This window comes from Microcebus murinus, chromosome 10 (genome assembly GCF_040939455.1).
Source record: "Microcebus murinus isolate Inina chromosome 10, M.murinus_Inina_mat1.0, whole genome shotgun sequence".
NCBI lineage: Eukaryota > Metazoa > Chordata > Mammalia > Primates > Cheirogaleidae > Microcebus > Microcebus murinus.
Window position 1 is genome coordinate 45,435,296 of NC_134113.1, and position 27,027 is coordinate 45,462,322.

The following is a 27,027-nucleotide window of genomic DNA, read 5'->3' on the forward strand; positions in this document are numbered from 1 at the left end:
TCGCTTACTTAATTGGTTCTAAGCTATCATTCATATGCTCCTTCATGCTCCTAGGGCACTCTCATATTCTTGAACAGAGTTTCTTTATACTAAATTGTCAATTCAAATACTTAACTGTGTATGTAGTCACACCCACCAGTGGAATTTCATGAACTTCCACTTTGCTCATTTACAATCCTGTTGTCAAACTAAAGCAGCAAAACTCTCATAAACTTGAACTATTTCAGTAATTTTCATTCTTTTTCCTCTAAGTAATCTTAGCTTATAGCTATTTAATTTTGTGTCACCTACATTCTAAGATAAATCAGGATTAGTTTTGCCACCTTTGTCTAATCATGACTATATACAATTTAAGCTTATAAACATACATCATTTAGTTGTAAGTTGAAAAAGAAAGAAGGGAAAACAGAGAAAGTTAGCGCTGTTTTAAGCATCCCCCCCCTCTTCTTCCCTAGTCCCCTCAATTCTCACTCAGAACACTCATTTCAAGTTCTACTGCTAGATCAATTTCATACATTCGAACATTTTTCAACTGATCAGCCATCATCAAACCCAGCATGGTATCTCCCAGGCCCAATGCTATATAATGGGGTAAGCCCTGCCCTCAAAGCACTTGTGGACCAGAGGAAGACACCACCTTGTCAATAAATATATTTCTAGTGCCCTAGAAGCAGTTATAATACAATGCAAATATCAAAACTAAGAAGTACCAAAATACAGGCGTATACTTGATGCTACAGAAGCATAAAAGGAAAAAAAAAAAAAAAAGTACTACCTGGTACAACTAAGGATAGTTAGTACAAAAAAAGAGAAACTAACCAGAAAGGAGTTTTTTTCAAAAGCTCAGACATTTTACTTTTAGGATCATCAAGTGTATAGTAATTTACCGCCCTTTACTACCTTTTGTTGAAATACATGTTAACCAGAATTATACTGCACAAAATTTTAGTTTGAAAAAGTGTACTCCCTCAGAATATCCTCAAAGCCTTCCCTCATTACTTCAACACACAAATATTTCCACCTACTACTCATCCTTCCTTCCCACCGCTCAACAATTCTAGCAATCTGTCTTATTTGGCACTCATTAAAGTATATACATAAATTCATGCCTATAATCCTGGCACTTTGGGAGGCCAAGTTAGGAGGATTACTTGAGACCAGCAGTTTGAGACCAGCCTGGGCAATGTAGTGAGACTCCATCTCTACAAAAAATTTTTAAAAATTAGCCAGGTATAGTCGTGTGCACCTGTAGTCCTAGTTACTTGGGAGGCTGAGGCAGGAGGGTCACTTGAGCCCAGGAGTTTGAGGTTCAGTGAGCTATGATGTCATCAAGGCACTCCAGCACGGGGAACAGAGTGAGACCCTGTCTCAAAAAAATATATACACACACACACACACACATATACACACACATATACATATTATATGTATATACATATTCTATAACATATATACATATTATATAATATATATATATAAAGTGCCTTTTGGAGAACTTATAAAAGATATGGGAATAATTATATGGTCCTACCTTCCAGACTACTATGAATACTTTCCTTTAACCCCCACTGTCACTTGCACAGTAGATGCTCAAAGAGTATTTTTAAAAATCTCTGGTGACACAATGAGAATTACATATTACATTAATACTATGCATCTAATAAAAGCTAAATTAAAAAAAAATTCTTCAGTATTACAACCTACACATGAAGAAGTGGTAATATAGTGATTAAGAGCAAACAATTCCTCAGCATTACACTTGTATGTGAAGAAGGGATAGAGTAGTGGTTAAGAGCACAAACACAGAAGACAAACTGCCTGACTTCTAATCTATATCTGTCACTTAAACAACTGTGTGACCTTGGGCAAACTACATAACCTCTCAGGGCCTCAATTTTCTCAACAATAAAATAGGGATAAAATATCACCTATCTCCTATTTCACTGTGAGAGTAAATGAGTTAGAATAGTGCTTAGACCAGGACTTGCACATGATAAGCACTGGACTTGAGAGCAGTAGTAGCACTGGTAGTATTACCATCATCGGAAAACTTGGAAATTTTTTAACCAGAAATAAAAATGATGATACCTTTCATCTGTGTGCCTCCTTATAGTTAAAAAGCTCTTTTACAGAAGGTGTAGACCAGGAACCTTAAGAGTTCCTCTTTGGACAGTCATACACAGTTTTTAATCCTGGCTCTGCCATTAGCCAGCTATATGACCACTGACAAGTAACTACAGGCAAATGATTCCAACTTTCAATTTTATGAGCCTCAATTTCCTGATTTGTAAAATTTGATAAACCACCTATATTACAGAAATGTCCTGAAGAATAAAGAGTAAGGTACCTAAACCAACAAGCACACTGTCAAGTTAACGTTTGTTCCTTCTCCCCGCCCATACATCTCACATGGACTATCTCATTAAACCCTCATCCCACCATTATGAAGTTCATATTAGGTTGAAACATACAAAAAAACAGCAGAATACTGGCAATTTCTTATGTTTCGACCTAATACTATTTCCATTTACAAATGGAGAAAATAGCTCAGAGATCAAATGATTTATTCAAGGCTATATGCCTTGAATAGTAAGTGATGGAACTGAAAGTTAAATAATTTTTTATTCAGCCGGCTCACTACTTTGTTCAGTGAGTCCTGCTTAGGAGGGGAAAATAACATGTACTAACCTATAAAACATGGAAGACTACTGTAACCTACAAGTTTTTGTTTTGCTATCTTCAAAAATGAGGAGGGAGCCAGATATCTAAGACCCTTTTGATTTTAAAAGTTATTTGTAGAGCATCTATGTTTGTGTTGGGGAGGATTAGGGGAAATCAGAGGTAAAGAATATTAAAGGAAGCATAACTACACTGATTCAAAAAGTAAAACTGGATCTAATTAGAAATTCCACTAATTAGAAATTCCACAAAACGTTAAACATCAAATATTCATCCTGGTAAAAAGTTAGAGGTATTTAACAATACAGATAACTTGTTTGCCAAACACACAAGGAACAGTTATAATAAACACTTTGGTACACAAAGATATGCGTTAATATACATTACAGTAACAGAAAAAAAATTAAGGGCTTTTCTTCTAATAGTAAGACACTACTTTAGTAAAATTGTATAACTGCTAAATTTACTGCTATAAATTCCACAAGGACAAAGCATTTGATCACATAAACCATAATTGGAATACAATGTCTGTCCACACATGAAAAGTTCTATCAAAATGCACAGTACTAGTAAATAAATAACAAATGGTAACAGAACAAGGCCCCATAAAACTGGTGAAATATTTAACAGTATCAAATATGTACTATGATTGGTCTACAGTCCTAGTCTGCTTCTTTTCTCCTTGATTTGTCATTCACCATTTTTAAAAAAAAAACTGCATGAGCAACAAAATAAGGATAATAAATAGAAACCGGCTCTTTCAACAGATTTACAATGGAACAGTTTTGTTTTAATCCTCTTATTAGCCTCTCCTCCAATCATGCAATGATCCCACAGCAAGAGATTACAACGCTTTCCCCGCCCGCCCCACCCTCCTCGCCCCCACTGAAAGAAAGGAGTTGGGGGGAAAACAGAAGAGTGTATAACAGGTGGCCCCCGAATTGGCAACATTTCCACGAAACTAAACTGCCTCTCAGGAATCAGTATTAATTCAGCGCTCTTATTTTTCCAGACCTTACCCTTTAGCCACTATAGATAAATGTTTTTTCAATCCCGTAACAACTGGCAACTCTTCACGTGCTGCGGATTCCACCTAGCATCATCACTCCTTGAGCCACTAGGCTGGCTGGGCGGTCGGGGCGAGTTGTCAACGCCGGGCGGGCAGTGTCACTGCAATTGCGTCTGTGCACACGTCTCAAGTCCCCCAAACAAAAGTCCGGCTGAACTGAGCCGCCTCCCACAGCGCGACTCCGGGCGCTCGCGCGTTCCCACCCGGTTTCGCCGAAACCTCCCGAGGGTGACCTCTACGCCTCGGCGCGGGGCCTCGCGCGTCGCCGACTGAGCCGCGGGCGCGAAGGCACCCCGGGCCCACAGCTACCCTCCACTCCGCACCACCGCCCGGGGCGTCCCGCGCTGCGACTGGCTTCCGACTTGTTTGGGAACTCTCTTTTCCCCCCCTCCGCAATCCCGGGCCCCCGCTCCGGGCTGCGCTCGCCCGCCGCCAGGTAGCCCGGCCGCGGCTCACCGCGCCGGGTGCTCAGGGCCGCGCAGTTAATGAGTAACGCGCCCGTGCCCGGAAAGGGGGACCGGGGAGGAGCCGCCGCCCGACGCCCACCAGCGGCCCGGGGGGGAGCCCGACGGAGCCGCGCTGCCGAGCCGTCCACATCCCGCCGCTGGGGGTCCCGGAGCCCTCGTGCCCAGCCGGGGAGCGCGCTAGCCCGGCCGAGGGAGCCCCTGCCGGGTCCCCGCGCGCCGCACCCTCAGCCGCGCCGGCACCTGCACCTGCCGCCGCCGCCCCTCCCGGCCGGCTCACGGGAGGCGGGCGCGCGGGCGCTGAGGGGGGCGGTGCTCCACACCTCGGGCCTCTCCCTCGCGCCGCCGCACTCACCTGACGAACCCACTGCGGCCGCCGCCCGCTCTCAGAGGCGCTCGCAGAGCCGCGCTGCCCCGAAGCAGCGAGAGGCAGAGGACGACTGCGGGCCGAGGCCGCTACACTCCGCCGCGGCGGGCGCACTGCGCTGGGAGCCGCCACGGGAACGCGGGACTGCGCCTGCGCTGGGAGCCGGGCCGGGGGCCCGGAGCCGGGAGCGGCTGGTCCCCGCGGAGGGAAGGCGGGGCTGGGGGCGGGGCCGGGCAAGGGCAGGGCGGGGCCGGCGTGGGGCCGGAGGGGCCGACGCGCTTCCGCGCCCCCTGGCGCCAGACTGGACTCGTCGCAGGTGCTGCGGCGCGGGCCCCAGGTTCCTACGCGGGCGGTTTCCCTGGGAACCGGCGCTAGCGGGCCCTGAGAGGTGCTTCGGGGGCTGGAGAGGCGGCCTGGGGTTAACTTCGAGCATGTTGGGCTGGCTAGGAGCGGGAAGAGGTACGTTTTCCGTGAGTTGAGGACTTCTGGAACCGTCCTAAGACTCAGCGTCCATATATACCTTACAAACGTGTGTGTGTGTGTGTGTGTGTGTGTGTGTGTGTGTGTGTGTTTGAGGAAGTCCCATGGAACCTAGATCCCATCATTCCAGCACCTGCCAGAGCATTCTAGAATGTTGTTTCTGTATCTACCATCTCTCATCTTTTGTGTCAACAGTTTTATCAAACTTTCACCCCCACTTTAGGTCCCCCAGGTAGGAAAGGTGAAAATACAGAAAGAACGAAGCTCCTAAAATTCTGACAAAAAAAAGAGGCAATCACGGTATGTGTCTCTGGGTTTAGTAAAAGAGACCTTCAATTTACGTGATACACGTATTGAATAGGACCATCATGCTGTGTATAGATCACATCTATTAGAAGCAGTAAAGTATGCTATTGGAATCAAAAATCTTGGGTTGGAATGGGCCACCTATTAGCTGTGTGACCTTGGTCAAGTTAATCTCTAATAGACCCAATTTTCTCATTAATAAATGTGTATAAAATTCGTTCACTGAGCTCTGAGTAGTTGAGAGTTTAAATGGCTTAATACTTATCAACAGTGCATTGCATGACAGAGCGTGCCTAATGAATATTTGCTATTATTAATAACATTACTATTATCATCTGCCTATAATCTCACCAGTTTTTTTATTCATTTAAACCCCATATCCAATATGTCACCAAGTCCTACCTATTCTAATTCCCAAATCATTCTCAAATCTATCTCATCTCATATTCATTGCCACTAGATATGACCTTTCTCATTATGGACTCCTAACCATTCTCCCTAACAACATGTAGTTGGTCATTCATTCATAAAACATTCATTGCACTAAATATGCCTACTGCTAGACATGGGGACAGTAAAACCATTACAAAGTCCTCGCCATCCCAGGATTCAAACATAGGGAGACAAGTATGTCAATAATAACTAAGTGAAATAAATAAATTCAACACACAGCAAACCACTTGGGCTCCCCAGTCTTGCCATACTCTCATACATCCCTGTCTTTCCATATGCCATTCTTTTTTCTTGTTATCTCATGATCCCATACCTTTTCCTTACCTAGCTAATTCCTTATTATCCTTCATTATTCATTCCAGTCATCAATTCCATTGTGAGCCCTTCCCTGTTGTTTACCACCTATCCCTAAGCCACTCACCCCAATATGGGATAGGTGCCCCTGGGACCTTTGCTCCCACAGCACCTTATTTCTTTCTAAAACTTATCACAAAGAATTATAATTGTAGTTTTATTTCTCCATTTTCCTAATTAGAGCTTCTTGCGAACGGGCACAAGGCCTGACATGCAGTAGGACTGGTTTGATAAATGCAGAATGAGTGAATGACAGACTTGCAGAGTGCATTGTCTTGGTATATGAATGTTTAAAGGACACATCCTATGATACATTCTACATAAGACCTAAGACATCATGCATCTACAGGAAATAGTAAGCAATAGCCATATGTCTGAATCCTGCATTGGTCTATTTACAAATCACCTACTATCTACAAGTCTCTTTGGAACATACTTAGAAGTGTTTTCTCTTGAGTACTTAACCTGCTAGCACAATTTGAGAAGAGTGATAGGTAGTTACATATAACAACACTTCAGTGTCCTTGCAGTAAGATAGATTACAGAATGTTAGACATTCAGAATCCCAGCCTACAAAATATACAAAGTGCTGTGAGCATCCTAAGTTAGATTGCTTATCCATATATCAAAGGGACAGACACTATAAAACTTCAAAGATATAAATTTTATAGTGTCAAGTTTGCCCTTTTTTCCCCTTTGTTAAAAAATAAATTATACAATTATATAAAATACAACACATAAAATAAGATTGATTTTTTTTTAAATCTTGTCTTTCCTGTTTATATGTGGGGCCAGAAAACAAAGGAAATGAGTGCAAAGATACGGAAATTTTAAGTTGAACAAATCATTCTAAGGTTGTTACCCTTAGTTATAACTTTTATTGCTTGTTTGCCCATTTTGATTTCAAAGGAAATGCATATTTACCTGGTACTTTCCAGTTTCTAACTGACTTCAGATTAATTATCTCATGATCCTTTACAAAAAACAATTTGACATAGGTGAAAAAGTGTTTATTCTTCATCTTTATAGATGGAAAGCTTAGACCATCAAAGTTAGGGCCCTGATCTTTAGAATGATGATTAATATCTTACAACAAATGAAGTTCAAACTCTTTAAAAGGCATATTGGACTTTCATGTCCAGGACTATGGCAGACAAGAGACTCTGGCTGATTCTCCCACCAAAAGCAATTCAAAGTGCTGGATAAAATATATAAAACATTTATCAAACATATATCAATGAGCTGGCAAGAACATAAAAACCATCAAGGGCAAAAACTGGGTAAAAGTGGGAACCCAGACGGTAAATAATAACAATCCAAAATTAAAAAAGAATAAATAAAGTTACAGGGAACTTTTTAGTTCTAGTTACAGGGGAAAATGTACCAAAAATAGTCTATCATTTTCTTGTCTAGCAAAATGGTTATTTGTGGGCCAGTGCTTGCTTTCCCATAAAATTTTGCTTTTGTAACTCCTGTACAAAAGCAGAGCTATCTCTAAAGTGTCTTTCATTAGATCAGTTATGGAAAGCTCTGCATTTCAAACCCCTTTTCTAATGTTGGAATAATCAACTGGGAGAAATTGGATGGCTGATAGAAAGGGTTAACAGAGAATTTAGACTCCAAAAAGTATGATTCCCTTCAAGCAAATCATTTTAACAAGCTATATACATATAAGAAAATGTTTGGGGAATTGATTTAGATACAGTTTATCATACTACATGCAAATTACTATCAATTGAAATATTTCTTTATTGTTTCTCTATGCCAGGTACATAAAAAAAATAGTCATCAGTAAAAAGGAAGAGAAGGAGAAATGAAACACAATGAGAGGACTTCCTGGCTTCTCCTTAAGTGTTTCAGTTCCAGCTTCCAGTCTATTCTTGAGGCTTCCTTTATCCCCTCCCATAGGCTCTGTGGGAAATACTTGCATCCTGAAAATAATTCCTCCATTTTGCTTAACATATCTTTGAATGGATTTCTGTTACTGGCCACCAGAGAATTATTCTAAACAACATATTTTCATGGAGGCATTGATTTCTGCAGCAGTTAAAAAACTCAAAGTAACAGTAGCTAAAACAAAACAAAATGTATTCCACTCACATAAGTGCAGGTGGTCTGGGGTTGGTACCGTGGCTCTCTAATCAGCAGGAACACGGGCTCCTTCTGTTATGTGGCTTCACCATCCTGAAATGCAGCTTCTACCTTATGATCCATGATGACAGTTCAAGCTCCAGCCATCACATCCTTTTTCCAGCCAGCGAAATGGAGGTAGAGGCAGAAGAGGACACAACCCTCTATTCAATGACACTTGCAGAAATTGTATACATCACTACATTTATACCCTGTCAGTCAAGTGTCGTCTCTTGGGTAGCTGTGTGCCCAGCTAAAAATCAGTGGTTCTAATACTACTAAAGAAAGGGAGAACAGATATTGGAAATAAATAATAGTCTCTAGCTCATGATAATAAGTGAGACGTAGGATGAGAGAAATGGTGATGGGATAGAATATACAAATAGAACAAATACAACGAAAGAAGTGTGTTCAGAGATAGCAAGCAATGCAGATTAGTTGGCACATGTGACAAGTGCAGGTGAATAGATAAACCTGGAAAGATACGCAAGAGCCAGAATGTGGAAAGATCATAAATGTCAGACTGAAGAATGTGGAATTTGGTAGAAGAGAGTTACTGAAAGATTTTTGAATTGGAAAGTGAAATGATGCAAACAATGTTTTGGGAAGATTAATGTGATGGCAGTATCTAGAATGTACTTGAAGAGGGTAACTACAGACAAGGAAATAAAATGGGAAGCTACTATGAGATAGTGCCTATATTGCAGTCAAAACAGAAAAGAGGAAACATTTCAAAAGATGTATTTGTCTAATGCAATAAGTGATTAGACATTTAACACCTCCCTGCCCCCGCACACACACACACACACACACACACACACACACACACACACATACACAGTGCATACTCAGCATTCATTATACTTTCTGAGATCGGCACAGTAATTTTACTTGAGGAAACACCTTTCCATCATATTCAGTCCATGTGATTCAAGTGGAACTGAATTCCCCCAACTCCAGGGGTAAGCATGTGACCCAAGCTTGACCAATCACAGAATCCTCCTGATCTCTGTCACTGGTTCATTGAGAAGCAAATGATTCAAGCAGGGCCAAAAAGAATCAATTCTGGTACTTTGAGGACATTTTCAGGAAAAGTGAGTCTCTATTTCTGTGAGGACTGCTGAGATCAAATGTAGGCCTCAGGCTTCCAGCAACAACCTTGCCCCCAATGGAGAATGTGCCTGAGAATAGAAATAACATGGAGAAGGCAGATCTTTAAGACAAGAAAACCAAGGGTGGGTTCTGATGACATCATTTGACTTCCCCAAGCAAGCTGTAACTGAAGCCAGAGACCCTAGACTTTTTGGTTATATAAACTAGTAATTTTCTCTTTGCTGAAGCCCATTTATGTTGGGTTTTCTGCTACTTGCAACTGAATATACAGAAATAAAGGTGAGAAAAGAGTCAGTGATAATTCCAAGTTTTAAATACAGTATCATCTACCTATGCCATACATAGTACATATACAAACCTGACTTGACTCTCAAATTTTATCTGTTCAAAAAAATCAAATCTATATTCAAAGAGAAGATGTTTGATATGATTGGGAATATTCACAATAATGTCATAAAAGCTCTGAAAATGCAGAGTCATAAATTACTGGAGCTGGCAGAGACCTTTAAGTCATCTCTCCTCACCACCTATTTTCACAAATGAGAAAACTGAGACCCACGAAGATTTATCCAAAGTTACAGAGCTAATATGTGCCAAAGCTGGGTCTTGAACAGAGGTCTTTGGAAAACTAGTCTGTATATTTCCATTCTATTATCCTGATACTTCAAAACAGGACACCTAAAACAGTTCTCAAATATGTTTGAAATACATATAATACAAATACAGACAACTTCCCATGAAGCAACTATTCTAAACAGACCATATTCATTTTGAAAGCATGGGAGTGCCAGCGACACTCACCACATTCCTGTGAGGATAGATGGTCTTTCTGCACAGTGTAGCTGAGGTGCATGTCATTGTATATTAAGTGAAACCAACCATGCTGTGTTAACCTAATAACTGGACCTGGATAGATGCCTGAGCCAAAAGCAACCTTGTGTGGTTAGACTGAGTATGAGAAAGGTCAACTTTCTGAAATGGCATGAAGCTCTCCACAATAGAGATCCTTCATTCTGTCAAATGAAATCAACCCAGTCAGTTCCCCCTCTTTGAAAACATGAATGCTAAGTGTGCACAGAAAGAGTGGTTCATTCAAGTTCAGCTGGAAACCCAAATAAAGATAAACTATCCTTCATGAGGCCTACTATTCATCTTCATTATAGAAAAACTAGAACCCACATATTATATAACATCTATCTCTATATCTTTGCAATAATCCCTTTATGCATTAATTCTTTTATTTATTGAGTGTCCTTTATATGCCAGATACTTTTCAGATGCTGGGAATATGACAGAATAAGACAATGTTTCTCCCCTTTTTGGCTCTTACAGTCTAGCAGAGGAGACAGTCAATAGAGGAGTAAATATATAATATAATGTTTAGTAATGATATATGTTATGAAGAAAAATGGAGCAGAACTCATTACTGCATGAGAACTTTGTTACATAGCTAAATGTGGCTATAAGGTGGGTTGAAAAATGTAGTCTCTGAATGTAGATTAACAGTCATCTGCCCAAGAAGAAGGGAAAACAAGAAATCTGCCACACAAAAAAAATGCTGAATGTAGAAACAGGAAAGAAGAAACATTTTGATATATCTAACACATTCACAAATTAACAAACAATCCACCTTTTGGGTAAATTGTTCTGATGGGTATATTTGCCTGGTTAGTCACATAAACATATAGATAACTTGCATTTGTTGGGTTACTTTGGGGGAGTCTGAGACTTTTTGTCTTTCAGAATTCAGCCTATTTTGATGTTGACATTCATCAATATTTATTGTGTATCATTAGTGTACTAAATAATACTCAACTGAACAGATCATGGGATATTTCTGAGATTAGAAAAAAATGTTTCTCCATTCTCCAAGGAAAATATCCCCACCTCAGTACCTCCTTCGTTGCTGCATATTTTATCTCAGCCAGTCATTTTTTAATTGACAGATAAAATTGTATTTATTTACTGTTTAACATCTAACTTATAAAAACAGTCTAACTTATAAAAACAATATCTATTCTGTTATATATACTAGGAGTTCTCACATGAATACTCGTGCCTTTGTATATCATTCAATTACTATTTTTGAATGGCTATGTACAAGATTCAATTGGTGAACCAGTAGCATCAGAATCACCTGAAAAGCTTGTTTAACCCAGGTCTTATGAATCAGAACCTTTGCGGATTAGGCCCACCTGGAATTTTTTTAAAAACAGTGGAAGCAATTCTTATGACACTAATCTTTAAGAATCAACAGTAAAGAATTCAGGAAAGTAAAGCAGAAAAATCCTCAAACTACAATATAGTTGGGATAACATAACATATACATAAAACAGTGATTTTTTTAAATGTCTTCCAAAGAGAAAATATAACATCCTCTATTCCTCCTCCTCTCAGAAATGACCCAGTAGCAAGGATAATGACACTAATGCAAAATCCATTTGCACTGAAAACAGGAGACACCTGAAACTCTTTACACTATTTGTGATATACAGTGAGAGGCAGGAATATTTTGGTTAAAGATATAAATGGCTACAGACCACAGAAAACATCAACAAAGCACATTCACAAAAGTAAATGACTTCCCTTAGAGACAAAACCAACAATCTTTCATTTCAAACAAGGGAATCCAGAGTGTGGATTAGCAACAGTGCCTTCCTGCAACCTGGTTAATTATAAAAGAGTAGGAGGTAAGGTACAGTTGAAACAGGAATCATTCCGACCTGCCATATACGCAGGAAGCATTGTGTTGGTGAGGCAAAATGGAAGAAAACAGACTGCAATGTGAGCAGCCCTGCAATGGCCAATTTCTCTGAGTTAGAAGTAGAAGATAAAGAAACTCATCTACCCAACCTTTGCCTGGTGAGGAGGAGCCCTATTAGGCTGAATCATGGTCCAGGCCTCTCAGCAGAAACCTTCTGCACATCTTGGAAACATCTCCTTTGAATCTGAATAATCAGTGAAAAAGTAATCAGCTGGGTACAGTGGCATGCGCCTATAGTCACAGCTACTTGGGAGGCTGAGGCGAGAGAATCTTTTGAGCCCAAGAGTTTGAGGCCAGCCCAGGCAACATAGTGAAACTCCCATCTCAAAAAACAAAAAATAATCACTCAAAAACCAGCATACAAAGATACCATATGAAAAAAGAAAGGATGGCATAGGAGAAAATGGCAAGTTAAAATTTTCATCCAAAAAAAGAGTTGCCATTAAGCAAAGGAAATTTTGGCCAAACATAATTTATGATTATAAATTTTAAAAGTGTACAATTGTTGCTTTAAAACAGGAGCAGAGAGTAGATACTAAAGCTCATGGAATATATGGAAAATTTGGAAGAAGATAATTACAGTGTCAAAAACTGAGAGATTCATTTCTAGCATTAAAAATAACTTTTCAAATCTACAAGAAAAAGAAAATACCCCAACAGAAAAATTGGCAAAGGAACAGATAATTGATGGAAGAGAAAATCCAGAATTTTAACAAGCATATGAAGAAATATTCAAGCTCATTATTAAGCTGGATAATGTCAAATGTTAGTGAGGCTATAGGAGTACAGGACCCCTCATGAACTGCCAAGAGGAGTGCAAACTTTGTATGAACTATGACCCAGCAAGTCTACTACTGGGTATATTTAATACATCTCAAATAAATTTTCATAAGGGGTCATTTCAGGGTTATTTGTGGTCGGGGGGAGTTGGAAGCACTCTGGGGGTCTATCAGCAGGAGAGCAAATGGGTAAAAAGAAGTGGTAGATGCACACCACTTAGTATTGGGTTAGTGTCCTCCTGAGAAACAGAACCAATAGGAGACAGATATATAGATAGATATAAGAGAGAGAAAAAAAGTTATTATAAGGAATTGGCTCACATGATTTTGGAGCTTGAGAAGTCCCAAGATCTGCAGATGGTAAGCTGGAGACCCAGGAGAACCAATGGTGTAGTTATAGACTCTGAGGGCTGAGAACCAGGATTGCTGATGGTGTAAGTTCCAGTCTGAAAGCTGGCAGGCTTGTTACCCAGGAAGAGCCAATATTTCAGGATGAGTACAATGGTAGTAAAAGTTCATGTAGTCAGGCAGGAAGAATTGTCTCTTACTCAGTCTTTTTGTTCTATTCAGGTCTTTACTCGATTGGATGAAGCCTACCCACATTCAAGAGGGCAACCTGCTTTACTCAGTCCACTGATTCAAATGTTAATGTCATCCAGAAACACCCTCACAAAGATACCAAGAATGATGTTTGCTGAAACTTCTGGGCAACCCATGGCCTAATCAAGGTGACACATAAAATTAACCATTACAAATATTATGCTACAGTTAGAAACAACTAATGAGAGGGCCACAAAGTAACATGGATGGATCTTAAAAATATAATTCTAAGTTTGAAAAAATGTGGATATATGGTCAAGACAACACATGTACATTTAAAAGTGCATACAAAACAGGCACAGTTTAGTCCCAGGCCTATAATCCCAGCTACTCAGGAGACTGAGGTAGAAGGATTGTTTAAGCACAGGAGTTTGAGGCCAGCCTGGGCAACATAGCAAGAACCCCCCTACCCACATCTCTAAAGAAAATTCTTTTTTAAATTTTAAATAGTGCATACATAAAAACAATACATATTTTACAAAAATACAAATACATGCAAATAAAAATATTCATCTTATGAATATTAATGTACCAAACAACATAGCATTAAATTTATAAAGCAAAACTATAGCAAATTCAAAGAGAAATCAACAGAAGACCTGAATAGTTAATTTATCTCTCTCTCCTAGAACAGATCAAGTGGTCAAAAATAAAATAAATAAGAAAAGAGAAGGTCTAAATAACACAATTAACAAGATTAATTATTACCTTGTAACAATTACATTGTATACATACATTTATATATTTATAAATTTAAATAAATATATGAGCAAGAATAAGAATACAGTTTAATATATGTACCCATGGACTATTCACAAAATTGACTAGGTGTCAAAGGGTACTTCAGATGGGCCTAGAGATTTTGCCTACAAATAGGCAAGGAGAATGCTCCTTTATTCTTTGCCCCCTTTAACTACAGCAGGCTTCTCTTTTGTTTCCTTTTCATATTGAACTTTTAGCTTTGAAAAAAAGTGTTTTTTTGTTTTTTTTTGTTTTTGAGACAGAGTCTCGCTTTGTTGTCCAGGCTAGAGTGAGTGCCGTGGCGTCAGCCTAGCTCACAGCAACCTCAAACTCCTGGGCTCGAGTGATCCTTCTGCCTCAGCCTCCCGAGTAGCTGGGACTACAGGCATGCGCCACTATGCCCGGCTAATTTTATATATATATATCAGTTGGCCAATTAATTTCTTTCTATTTATAGTAGAGACGGGGTCTCGCTCTTGCTCAGGCTGGTTTTGAACTCCTGACCTTGAGCAATCCGCCCGCCTCGGCCTCCCAAGAGCTAGGATTACAGGCGTGAGCCACAGCGCCCGGCCTGAAAAAAAGTTTTAAAACCATTTTGACACATACATACACTTACCCAAGGATGTAAAAATGTTTATTTTATTTTTAATTTAAGATCTATATCTCATGTGCCAAATATATAAAATAGAATGCTGCAAAGCAGCAGTATCCAGTAGCTGATCTAACTGATCCTAATTAGCTAGAACACAGAGACATTGCAGGGGCTATCTCTGACAGTAAGGAATTTGAGAAGTTTGGTATAAACATGGATGTTTAGGTGGGGTACCTGCAATGAAAGAGGGGAGAAATGCATCAATACAAATTGGTCTGCTGTTCCTTGCATCATTCATTGGGTGTGTTTGCGATTTGAGCTTTGTAAGAAAGGTTATTTTCCTGGTGTAAGAATAGAAGTTATCATGGTTGTCAACATTCTTCATGCCAGTGCTCTTAACTATCACCAGTTTGGACAAAGACAAAGCAGTGTATGCAGTTTGGGTTTATTTTAATGCAGCCAGAAGGCTAGGTTATGGGAACTTGTTAAAGAGATGTTTTGAGGTCAAGAACTTTGGAGAATTAAAGAGCTCTCAGAGGCACAACTTATTCAACATGTAGGGGCCCAAGAGATTGTGCTTTCTTGCTGTTCTGATGAAACATCTGAATATACTGAACTTGAAACCACAGGGGAAAACAAGAGCTTTTGTTTCAAGAAGTAAAAATCTCAGCCTTAAACCAGGCAGTAGCCCTGAACTTAATGGAATTAAAGATTTTGAGGAGTTGCTATACTATTTTGGTAGAAATAAAGTCCAAATTTAAGAAGACATAGTTTGATGAACATGAACCATGCTTTAAGTTTCTACAGCTGTTTTTGGTGTGCAAACCTTAAGATGTGTTTGAATTACCAAGTATCTCTTCTATCTGTGCAGCTTGGTTGCAAGAGGAATTTAATTTCACAGACTAAAGGAACTGTGCTATCAAAAAAGACAAAATTTAATTAGAATTTGAGAAGTGGCATATGAATCACAAAATTATTCTAAATTTCAGTCTGCTTGGCTCTCCTTCATGAAACTGCTGAAATCCAGGCTTATAGCAACCATATCATCAGTAACAAAAATCTGGAGTAGAAATTCAGCTATACATTGCTTAAATACAGACCAGACATCTCAAGAATTATTTAGTCACATAGATAACTATATTGTCATTGACATAATCAAAATTAATCAACAACTTTCTGTTTTAAGTATCTTTCAGGACCAAAAATACTCTGACATAATCCCTGTGTGAAATAATTCTTGCCAAATAAGCAGACACTTTTGGCTGCAAGGAATGGGCATCTGTCCCCAATTCAATGCTAGCAATGCCAACTCAGGGCCCAAATGAATCAAATAATTGTAGAATCTGACCTTGAGGCAAAGATCTGGAAACAGCGTTAGAAATATCTGAATATTGCTTAGCCTGTTTTTTTTATAAGGAGTAAATGAACAATAGAAACTCTTAATTGGTCTGTCCCTAGGGATCCTGAAATTTCCACCATATCATAATTACAAGGCTTCAAGTAAAACCTTGCCAAGAGATATGAGTCATCCCTAGTTTTGGTAGGCTATGTGTGCTTTTTTATTAACAGATGACTAAGTTTTGAAGGACTCTTTTTATATTATTCTAAAAATCTGTAATTTTGAACATCATTAGGAGAGACAGGCCACATGCATACAGATTTCTGATTATCCCTAAAATATGGAAATTACTATTCTAAAGAATTAGAGAGGACTTCTGGTGTGAACATGACTGAGTATATTAGTATTTTCTTTTTCTACCTTTGGAAACCATTGAAGAGCTAAAAGGACACAAACAAAACCCCACCCCCAAAATTCACAAAGCTTCTTTTTCTTTTGCAGATTAGAATATAAATATACCATCCAGATTCTAAAACATGTATAAGAATTGACAAAAACAGCTGAGGTTGAGCAAAAATTGTGTGGGAGAAATTAGAAAGAAAAAACAAAGACCAATCTCAGCAACAGGAAGGTTTAGCTAGACAATGGTAGCAAAAGTATAACTCCTGAAGGTAATAAATACACCCTGAGTCACAGAAACATTATCCTTTCTTTGCCAAAGGAGGTGTGGGAACTGGGGCAAGTCATGCTGGCAACAAAAGCCCCTCATATCCAGTTTGATTCAAAAAGACAGTGCAAGTGAGGTTGCACAAACAATCACACAGATAAGCCATATTGGCAGGAAGCAATCTGTTCGTGTAGCAGCAGAGAAGTGAGTCTATACTTAGTGAAAAACAGTTCCTTCTTACCCTTACACTCACCTATACTGGAAACTCTTGCAAATAGCTGGTCCAGGAAAACCCACTTGACTCAAGGATGAGAAATAAGAAAGAAAGTAGTATACCACCAAAATAAAAAACTATAACAAAATTTTAGAAAAAGGAGCAAAACCTAGTAGATAAAGAACATTTTACAAGTAAAATGAAGCTATGGAAGTTGCATTTTTTGAAAATATCTTTTCCAGGATTAGAAAAAAAATGAGATAATCACCCCCATAGAAAGAAAGCCATACAGCAGAAATGCAGGAATTCAAGGAAGATGCAGTGAAATAACAGGAGGTGATGAAATGCAAGATGGAAGAATTCAGAAAAGAAGTAGTAAAAAAATTTTTAAAAAAAACCATCACAAAAATAAAGACAAAATGAGAAAGGAAGTAAGAAATAAAAGAAACTTAAGAAATATAAAGGGAAAGAATCAGAAAAACAAGTAAAATGAAAAAAATATATAGTTGAAAATGATTAGAAACAAAATAATATATACAGAAAACAGGCTAAGGAAGTTTTTTGTAAACTTGTAATTGGTGCCCACTAGGAAAAGATTCAAAGTAATGGAACAAGCAAATACTTAATGATATAATTGAAGAAAACTTTTTTCTGTTTTAAAATAAAGTGCATCTTTTTATTGAAAAGATACTTTACATGCCAAGGACATCTTACCTGGTATACCTACCGATTACAAAGAAAAAGAAATAATCCTTTGGAGAGGTAAAATACTCAAGTCACTTATAAAAGGAAGATGTCAATCTGACCTTAGATTTCTGCATAGCAACATTCATTCCAAAAACACTGTGAAGCAACATATACAAGACACTCAAGTAGAGAAAGTTGACACAAAGCCTTTATGTCTGGCCAAACTGTCTTTCAAGTATAAGGACTACAAACAAAGAGATAAAAATATACAAAAGCTCAGATAGTGTTGTTCCTATTAGCTCTTCTTAAGAAAACTTCTAAAAGATGAATTTTGGCAACAAAAGACAATTTAGTACAAACTACAGCAAAAGGTCTGCTTGTGATTATTGTCTCATTAACTAATGAAATCCTTCCTTTGTGCCTTCTGGAATTCATCTATCATCAGCCAAATCTTTTGTACCCTCAACCTCTTCTCTGAACTTCACCTCATTGCTGTGGAAAACTAGCTCTCCCCTGAAGACAGCACTTCCCCTGTAGCCATCTTATGTAGTGGTTGTGCCCCCATGCCCCACCCTGTAGTCCTCATATATCTGGGCCTACGTTTAGGGAAGGGCACCTCTTTGCTCCTCATTGCTACTTTCAGACTTTTCTCACTCCCTTTCCTAAAATTCTCTGGTATTAAATCTCATGTTATCTGATTAATTCACCTCAAAATGTTCATTTTTACTGTCATCCAGACTACACCTGGGTCGGTTTCACACATTTCTCCATGATATTAGCTGCAGTCTGATAATCTCTCACTTTAGTCCTAATTCCTGGTGATTTTAACAACTATTCTAGGTGATCTTCCTACCACATAGTTTCTCAGGTTTTTGAACTTCTCTGCTCAAATGACCTTGTTCTCCGCCATACCTCAGTCACTCACCTTTATGTTCATGCTCTAGTTTGGGTCATTATTCCTTTCTTTGCAATTTATTCCCTTTAGTACCCCAGCAATCCTTTGAGCCCAAATCAGGGGGGGAAATGACATATATACAAAGTTATTTATTACAGCAGTATTCTTGATAAAAGAATATTGTAAATATTGCAAATGTACATCCTTAAAGGCCTGGTTAAAAATTGATTTGAGGAAGAGAAAAGTTACTTGAACCAGGAAACAGAGACGATGGGGAGAGAGCTGCCTGACAAGAGCTGTCACCTTCAGACACGGGGTGCAGTCAGCCTGGGGTGACTTAGCAAGGGAGGAGCTACGCAAAGAAATATCCAACCTCTTTCTTCTCCCTCTCTTCTGTTTTCTGCCATTGACTCAGAAATTGAATAATAATTATTAGATTGCTTCTTTTAGGCCACTTTGAGAAGATGTAGGTATCAAACAGCTGCTGCTATTAGGCAGCATAGAAGTATCACATACAGTACTATCTGAGATCCATGTCAACCCCTGGCTAAGGAAGTAGCTGGCAACCTGGGGGTCTCTGGATGTCATTATGGAGCTCATTGAGCTATTTTCAACATATCAAAATATATCACATAGAAATTGTACATCTATCCTTGGCAAGACTGCACAGCAAACTAAAATGCCATGTTTTCTAGGTTTAAGTTGGTGCAGTATAAACTCATGCTGATCAGAAGTGTGATAGGTGGTTTTATACAACTTTGATTAATAAAGAAAGGGGCAGCATTTTAAAGAAAAATGGCCCCAAGTGCAGATTCCAAGAATAGAGAAAGAAGTTCCAGGCCTTTCTCAATTTTAAAGAGTCACTGAATCTAGGCAGTACCATTTATAATTTTATGAAATTTTTTTACCACTAAAAACCACAAAATATATTCCATTATTAGGATATCATAACTAAAAGATACATGTGGCAATTTGTTCACCTGTAATTATTGTCTAATTCTCCAGGTTTAATGTGTTAAATAATCAATAAAGTGGTATAACATGTTTGCATCAAGAATATTAAATAATATATAAAATATAAATATTGTTCTGGTTCTGAATTTAGTGGTCAGATTAGTTTTCTTTTTAAGATTCTAGAAGCATTCTTTGGTTCACTCAACATTACTAGTCAAGCATAATGTAACCTAGCATTAAGGGCTAGGTTACATTAATAATTTTGTCTTTTCTCTTTAGTCTGATCAATTTCTTAAATAGTTTCATGCCGAATTTGCTTTTTAATTTAAAGCAAAGCTAACTATGTTATTAAGTTCTCTGAGAACAAAATCAAAGTCACTAGCATAAAGAATATTTTGTGTTCTATAATACAATTACTGTCTCAAGCAGTTAGTTGCCTTTTAAAATAAAATGAAGGGATTTAGTAAAGTCAGGAAAATTTGAAGATTTCGGAAATGTCATAGTTAGCCATTTTAGGGTAATAGGGGAAGGATGCCAGTGTAATCTTCAAGGGCTTAGCAATGTGTTGCAGACAGAGGAGAAAGAGCTGCCTACAACATAGAAAAAGCAGATGGAGTTCCTTTTGCTCCCCATAAGGGATCATTAAGTTCAAAACTGTCAAGGTGTCAAAGCATTAACAAGACAAAAACATAAGATAAAAGTGTTTTCCTCCAAAACAAGCCTGAAAACTGAGGTATTTTTTGATGTAGAGGACATGTAAAATCTCCTGTGTGATGGTGTTTTCTTATCAATGAACACTTCAAACATCTTGTCAGGGAATGCACAGTGTCACCTGTCTCCCCAAGGTTTCACCCCTTAGCCATTGCCTGACTAATTTCACCTGTATAGATGACAGGGCTCAGGAAACCCTGGCTGGGCAAAGTCAGAATTCACAGAATTTCATTTCTTTATTTATTCAAGACAATTATTCAATGACAGAATAACTCAAATGGAAAGGCTTTGGGCATATGCAAAACTGAAAAATAATCTCCTTTCAGGGTTGAGAGCCTCCTGAGAGAGTAGTATATCTTATCGATGTCACAGACAGACATTTGAAAAGCCAGATCCCAGTCAGAAGCATAAACTCAGAGCTGCCAGACCCAGGGGCAAAATGCAGCAGGGCACAATTAATGCAGCCACAAGGATTAGATCAGTAGAGCTCTAGGCAGATGTGGTGGCTAATTTTAAATAAGACCTTTCTTTTCAAATTATTCTTAGCACTTTTTGTCCCCCCAGTTGTGCTAGAATGAGAAATTGGGGGGACAACCTGAATGCCCATCAGTAAAGGAAATGGCAAAATAAATTACGGCATATGCATTCTCTTGAATCTTATCTTGGGCATTTGTTCAAAAGAATGAGTTTGATCTCAAAATACTGACATGGAAAAATAGCTATCTTTAAAAAAACAAAAAGCAAATAGAACAATGTGTATTATAGTCCATTTTTGCAAAATTTCCATTTTGTAGAAGTGTATTGGATGCAATCTTTGTGCACTTTCTCAGATTTCTTCTACTGCCTCATTTTTTCTAAAAGTAACCCCCACACCCTTCTTGCACGCTCACCACAACCACTGCCTTTGCTGAGCTCACTGAGCTGGCGGGAGTTCGAGTTGGATCCCTGGGCCTGCACAGCCCTCACTCCCAACGTGCTGAACCCTGGCAGCATGAAGTTGTCACTCCATTTCTAGATTTGGATACAATGCCACACTATGGAGCAGGAATTGGCTTCCTGTATGGCTGCCAAGGGCTGGAAATATGGGTGTTACCTCACTGTGGGGAGAAATTGGCCAATGGGAAATGAGAGGCAAGGGGGGTCCGAGGAGAAAAATTCCTTCCCCTTTCTCCCTGCAGTGGACTACTCTGAAGCGTGGTTTCTTCTTGCAGCTTTTCCAGAGAAGTCCTTTATGCTGAGTGAACCCACCTGCCAAGCATCTGCTGTGACTGCCAGACCCATGATGACACGGTGGCCAGTGCAGTTAGGCACATCACATTGCTTTGCATATTTTTTGCCTCGCCTTCATTTTTTTTTGTCACCCTCACCATCCTCATTTGCATTTCCCAAACAAAGTGGCTGGAAATTAATCTTTGACTCTGGTTCTCCTGTCTAGAAGACCCAGGCAAAGATCACACGCCAACTAGATATTAAGGCTATATATAAAATGTTAGTGAATGTATATACACATGCATACATCTAAGCCTTTGTAAATGCATAGAAATGTGAGAAGGATATACATCAGACCTTACAGTGGTCTGCCCTTGCTGCACACATTTTTTTTTATTGAATATGCTTCGTTTTTGTATATTTAACTAAGCAATAACTTAAAATCATAAATCCTGCCATATTAATAAAACTAGTATGTTTCTCTACTTTGCTCCTTTGCTGGCTTTGGTATATCATTAAATCATTGCATTTCTCAGGCAAAATCAGTATATAATATTTCCAAACTTTTTTATCTGGGTATGACAGTTGATCATTCACCACACTCACACACAGGCACCCCCATGCATACTTCTTCCTTATTGGCAGACCCCAGCTTTGTTTGTAATCACCCTTTTAATTCTTCCTCTTGCTTTCTTGGAATCCAAAGGGACAAGTCAAAAGAATGCAGAGAAATAGAACTGTAATATCATCAAATCAATGTATTAAGTTACTGTGGGGACTCTTACCCTTAAAGTCTTGATTTATGAGATAATTAATGTACTCACACTTTAAATTGGGTATTTTATTAATTGCCTTTAAAAGTATCCTCTGTGTGTGTGTATATATATATACACACACACACATTTTACACATATAATAGTGTATAATATATATACAAACATGCAAACATACATACATTCTGGTGTCATATATCTCACCAGGGACTAAGCAGTGATATTTGTCTTACTTATCATATTCTCAGCTCCTAACCTGCACCTGCATACAGTGGGAGCTCAAAAAGCATTTCTTGAATTGAACCAATTGGGTTCGTTTACCTCAATCTACAATTTACATATCACACATCTGGTGGGAGGTTAAGTAATAATAGGGAAGGGAACATACACAAAATCTGACTCACCTCTCATTCAGAAAGCTTAAGGCTATCAGTAAAGTTAACACACAAAATTTGTCACCAAACCGCATTCTTTAAATCGCTATCATATTACAGTGCCCAAAGGATAGCAACAAATTGCAGTGAGAATGAAAGCTCAGATTCCAGTTACCATATTATTTCTAGATATAACCAGTTAAACACAACTTAAAAAGAATTCTGTTCTCGATCAGGTAATCCTAGTGCTTGAAGAATATCAGTAAGATATCAAGACTTGTCAACAGAATTTGACAAGTTGCCAACAAAGAATTAAGGTTGGTGGTGGGAGTAGCAGTTACAAGTGAGAGCTACTATTCTGTGACCTAGATTAAGGCCAATGTCCTAAACTTGGTCTAAGACTCCCTTTAAGTAGCTCCAGAACTGCAATAACAAAATTTGGCCAACTTTGAATTACAGACATGAATGGAGAAAGGAGTTGACATAGGCAAATGATATTCATTTGTGCAATATTTATTATCCTGGGTCTATGTGCCAGAAAAATGTTCTCAATGCTAGGAATTCAGCAGTGAAGAAAAGGGACAAAAATCCTCACCCACATGGAGTTTATTGTCTAGTATTGGGGACAAGTGTGTTGGGAGGAACAGCAATCAAAAATATCAAAAATTCAGCCGGGCGCGGTGGGTCACGCCTGTAATCCTAGCACTCTGGGAGGCCGAGGCGGGCGGATTGCTCAAGGTCAGGAGTTCAAAACCAGCCTGAGCAAGAGCGAGACCCCGTCTCTACTATAAATAGAAAGAAATTAATTGGGCAACTAATATATATATAGAAAAAATTAGCCGAGCATGGTGGCACATGCCTGTAGTCCCAGCTACTCAGGAGGCTGAGGCTTGAGCCCAGGAGTGTGAGGTTGCTGTGAGCTAGGCTGACGCCACGGCACTCACTCTAGCCTGGGCAACAAAGTGAGACCCTGTCTCAAAAAAAAATATATCAAAAATTCATTTTAGCTCTTAGTTTCCTAGCAAGGCCAGCTCTGGAGAAAAAAAAAAATTGTCAAATCAGTGAAGTTCTGTCACCTCCTTCCCCATGGCTCTCTCTTTCTAGTCTCCTCTGGTTCCTTTTGCATCACGTTTAGTAGCCTGCCTGCTCCCACCCTTCCCCAAACAACTTACTCTGGCCGAGTCTGGTCAGTGGGATCTCAAGCTCTTAAGACGGGGTCTGCTAATCTGTTTTCTTTTTTCTTTTTTCCCCAAAACACTGTCCAAATGGTTCAGAGGATCAGCCAGCCTGCTTCAGTCATCCTTCTCCTCCTTGTAACCACCCATCAGAATTTACCCAGTTCATGTCTTTGTCCCCAGGACTTGTCCACTACATTCCAACGCAGTACTACTTCAAGATACTGTGGCATTTTATTTTAATAACTTCATAATGCTAATAGTCTCTGATAGTTGCAGAGTGCTTTTGTATTTACTGAGACATTGCACGTATACTAACCATCTTATTCACACTACGACCCCATGAGATAGGCAGAACAGGTTTTATTTTCCTCTCTTTACTACTGAAGAGACTTTTTACTGCTTCACCTCCAAGAAGTGAAGTCATTTGCCCAGGCTCGTCCAGCTGAGGAAGAGCAGAGTCAGTAGGAGCATCCTCCTAACTCCTTAATGGTGTCGTCTCCCCTGTACTTTTGTGCTGTTTTCTTGGCGTTAGAATTTTAATTATCATGCTAACATTGAATTATAATAACTTTAGTGGTGGAAATAACAAGCTCCAGAGTGGGCTGGTGGAAAAGAACTCCTGGGGCTGGTGCGTCTTTGGTATCTTAAACCAACCAGATAGATTTTCTTTCCACCTTCAGGTAGAGCCAATGTTGTCAGAATCACTATCAAGTCATAGATACATTACTGATTAGACCAAGTAATACAGCCTGTGGGCCAGTCTTTTTTGGCAGCGGGGGTACTTTCTGTCCCTTCAAGTGCAGCCGCCACCTCCTGCTCTCTGCACATGGACTGTTTGGAGCCAGCTTCACCCCCTGCACCCCACAAACGTGCATCCACTCAGGAGTCAGCATCCAGATCATCCCACTCTTCCTCCACTCCTCCCCAGTAAAGTGACTGGGGAACTTGTCTGAAGCAAAGCAATTTTGAGAAAAAAAGAGGTGCTATTAATACCAGGACAATAGTGTAAACAAGGACAGTCATGAGTGAACCAGGATCCTACTTACCTCCACCAAATAAGGGGTGAAAACTTTGTTAACAGAAGAATTCATAGAATTATAGTTTGTTTTTTCCTTCTTGGTGTGCTCTTGACAAACGTGTCAGCACATACAAATGTATCTTACTTCACACAAAAGAAGTCCTGAAAATTTGCATGTTACATAAATGAAATTTCAAATATATGGGAAAAAATTTTTTTCATAAAACACTTTCCTAATCTCTCATGTAAGGCTGTAAAAATTAAATTTCTATAACAGTCTCTTAATACATAGAAATATATGTTGAATAGTGGGATATTTAATTTCCACAGAAAGCCCATGGAACAGTTTAATATGGAACACAACCATATGGGAATCTGCACATGGGAATCAAGGCATCACACTTGAACAGATATTACTGCCCACTTACCAACAAAATCTTTATTCATATAGTTTGCTTAATTTCTTAATATTGTAAAGTAACATATGCTCACTGTGAAAAGAATTTTGAAAAATAATAGAAAAGTAGAAAGCAGGGGAAAAAATCACCCATAATCCTCACTTCACCAATAACCATTATTAGCATTCCGATATCTTTTTTCAAGTATTTGTATTTATACAAACTATTTTTTACTTAGTTGTGATCACACTATATATAAAATGCATCCTACTTTTCGCTTAAATTGTATTACACATATCTTGCCATGCCATTATAGATTATTTTTAAACACAATTTAAAATAACTGCACAATAAATCTATTATGTGTGATCTTATTTACTTAACTATCACCAGTTTGTAGGGCAGTTAGGTTGTTTCCAACTTCTTCTTATTATAAATAATGCCACAATGAACACTTTATACTAAAAGCTTTTTCTGTAGTTCACATTGTTTCCAAAGCTAGTTTCCAGAAATTGAAATTATTTAAAAACATATGAACATATTTAAGGTTCTTGTTGCATATTAAAAATTGCCTTCCAACAGGTTTTTATCCAGTTTACATACTCCTCAACAATGAATATGACCGTCATCAGCACTGAATATTTTCATATGTGAAATATAATGTTCGTTTTTTGTATTTCTTTGATTTCTAGTCAAGGGGCTGGCTTAGCGGTTTTCTGTATATTAGCTAACTAATTGTATTTTTTATTCTACGAATTGTTTGTTATTATCATTTGTATAACATAATTGTTACTAAAAGTACAAATTATATTGGCTGGGCGTGGTGGCTCAGGCCTGTAATCCTAGCTCTCTGGGAGGCCAAGGCGGACGGATTGCTCAAGGTCAGGAGTTCAAAACCAGCCTGAGCAAGAGCGAGACCCCGTCTCTACTATAAATAGAAAGAAATTAATTGGCCAACTGATATGTATATAAAAAATTAGCCGGGCATGGTGGCGCATGCCTGTAGTCCCAGCTACTCGGGAGGCTGAGGCAGAAGGATCGCTCGAGCCCAGGAGTTTGAGGTTGCTGTGAGCTAGGCTGATGCCACGGCACTCACTCTAGCCTGGACAACAAAGCGAGACTCTGTCTCAAAAAAAAAACAAAAAAACAAAAAACAAAAAAAAGTACAAATTATAAATATCTATAACATACCTTAAAGAGTTATTTACATTCAGACTTGATTAAAATTAAAAGATCCATTAAGAAATATTATATAAAGTATAGAGTGAGAAAAATATATAATTTTTTATAGACAGAACTTAAAACATAAGTATATAAGCAACAAAATAAGGATATTTAGTGGGATCTATTAATAAATAATTAATAAATATTAATTATTAATTATAATTATTAATTATAATCTATAAATTAATATTAATTTCCATCCTTATCAAAAATTGGCAAAACCCTGAGCCTTGAAGGCAGTTCAGGCAATGTTCTCAGTCCTGGTCAGCATATATTATATTCTACATCCATAGTCTAAGTTTCCCGATTACCTTCCTCTGTGTTTTAATGTTTAGTCATTTCATGCCTCCTGATGTAGAAGCTGAAATAGATATGATTGCCATCTTTACAGATAAGAAAACAGGGGTTCAGAGAGACATGTGACTTGCTCCAAGTCACACAGCTAGTAAGGAGTCAAACCCTTTCTGATTCAAAACTCTCATGTCCATTCCACTA

General features: G+C 38.7%; 1 protein-coding gene and 1 long non-coding RNA gene across 4 annotated transcripts in view; one reads left to right on the plus strand and one right to left on the minus strand.

The window, feature by feature from the left end:
* Window positions 1-4,789, minus strand: part of RAB3IP (RAB3A interacting protein) — a 65,111-nt gene extending 60,322 nt beyond the window's left edge. For 2 of the 3 annotated variants that reach the window (XM_076007168.1, XM_012788729.2), the window contains exon 1: window positions 4,568-4,789. The gene's annotated coding sequence lies outside the window, so the exon portion shown is untranslated. Of the gene's footprint in view, window positions 1-3,698; window positions 4,201-4,567 lie in introns of those variants that run through there. The other variant, XM_012788730.3, reaches the window with a different exon arrangement.
* A 94-nt stretch (window positions 4,790-4,883) lies between these two features.
* LOC142873277 (uncharacterized) lies at window positions 4,884-22,340 on the plus strand. Its single transcript, XR_012921327.1, has 3 exons — window positions 4,884-5,038; window positions 13,529-13,686; window positions 21,570-22,340. It is a non-coding gene; the product is annotated as an uncharacterized LOC142873277 (long non-coding RNA).
* Window positions 22,341-27,027: the final 4,687 nt, after the last annotated feature.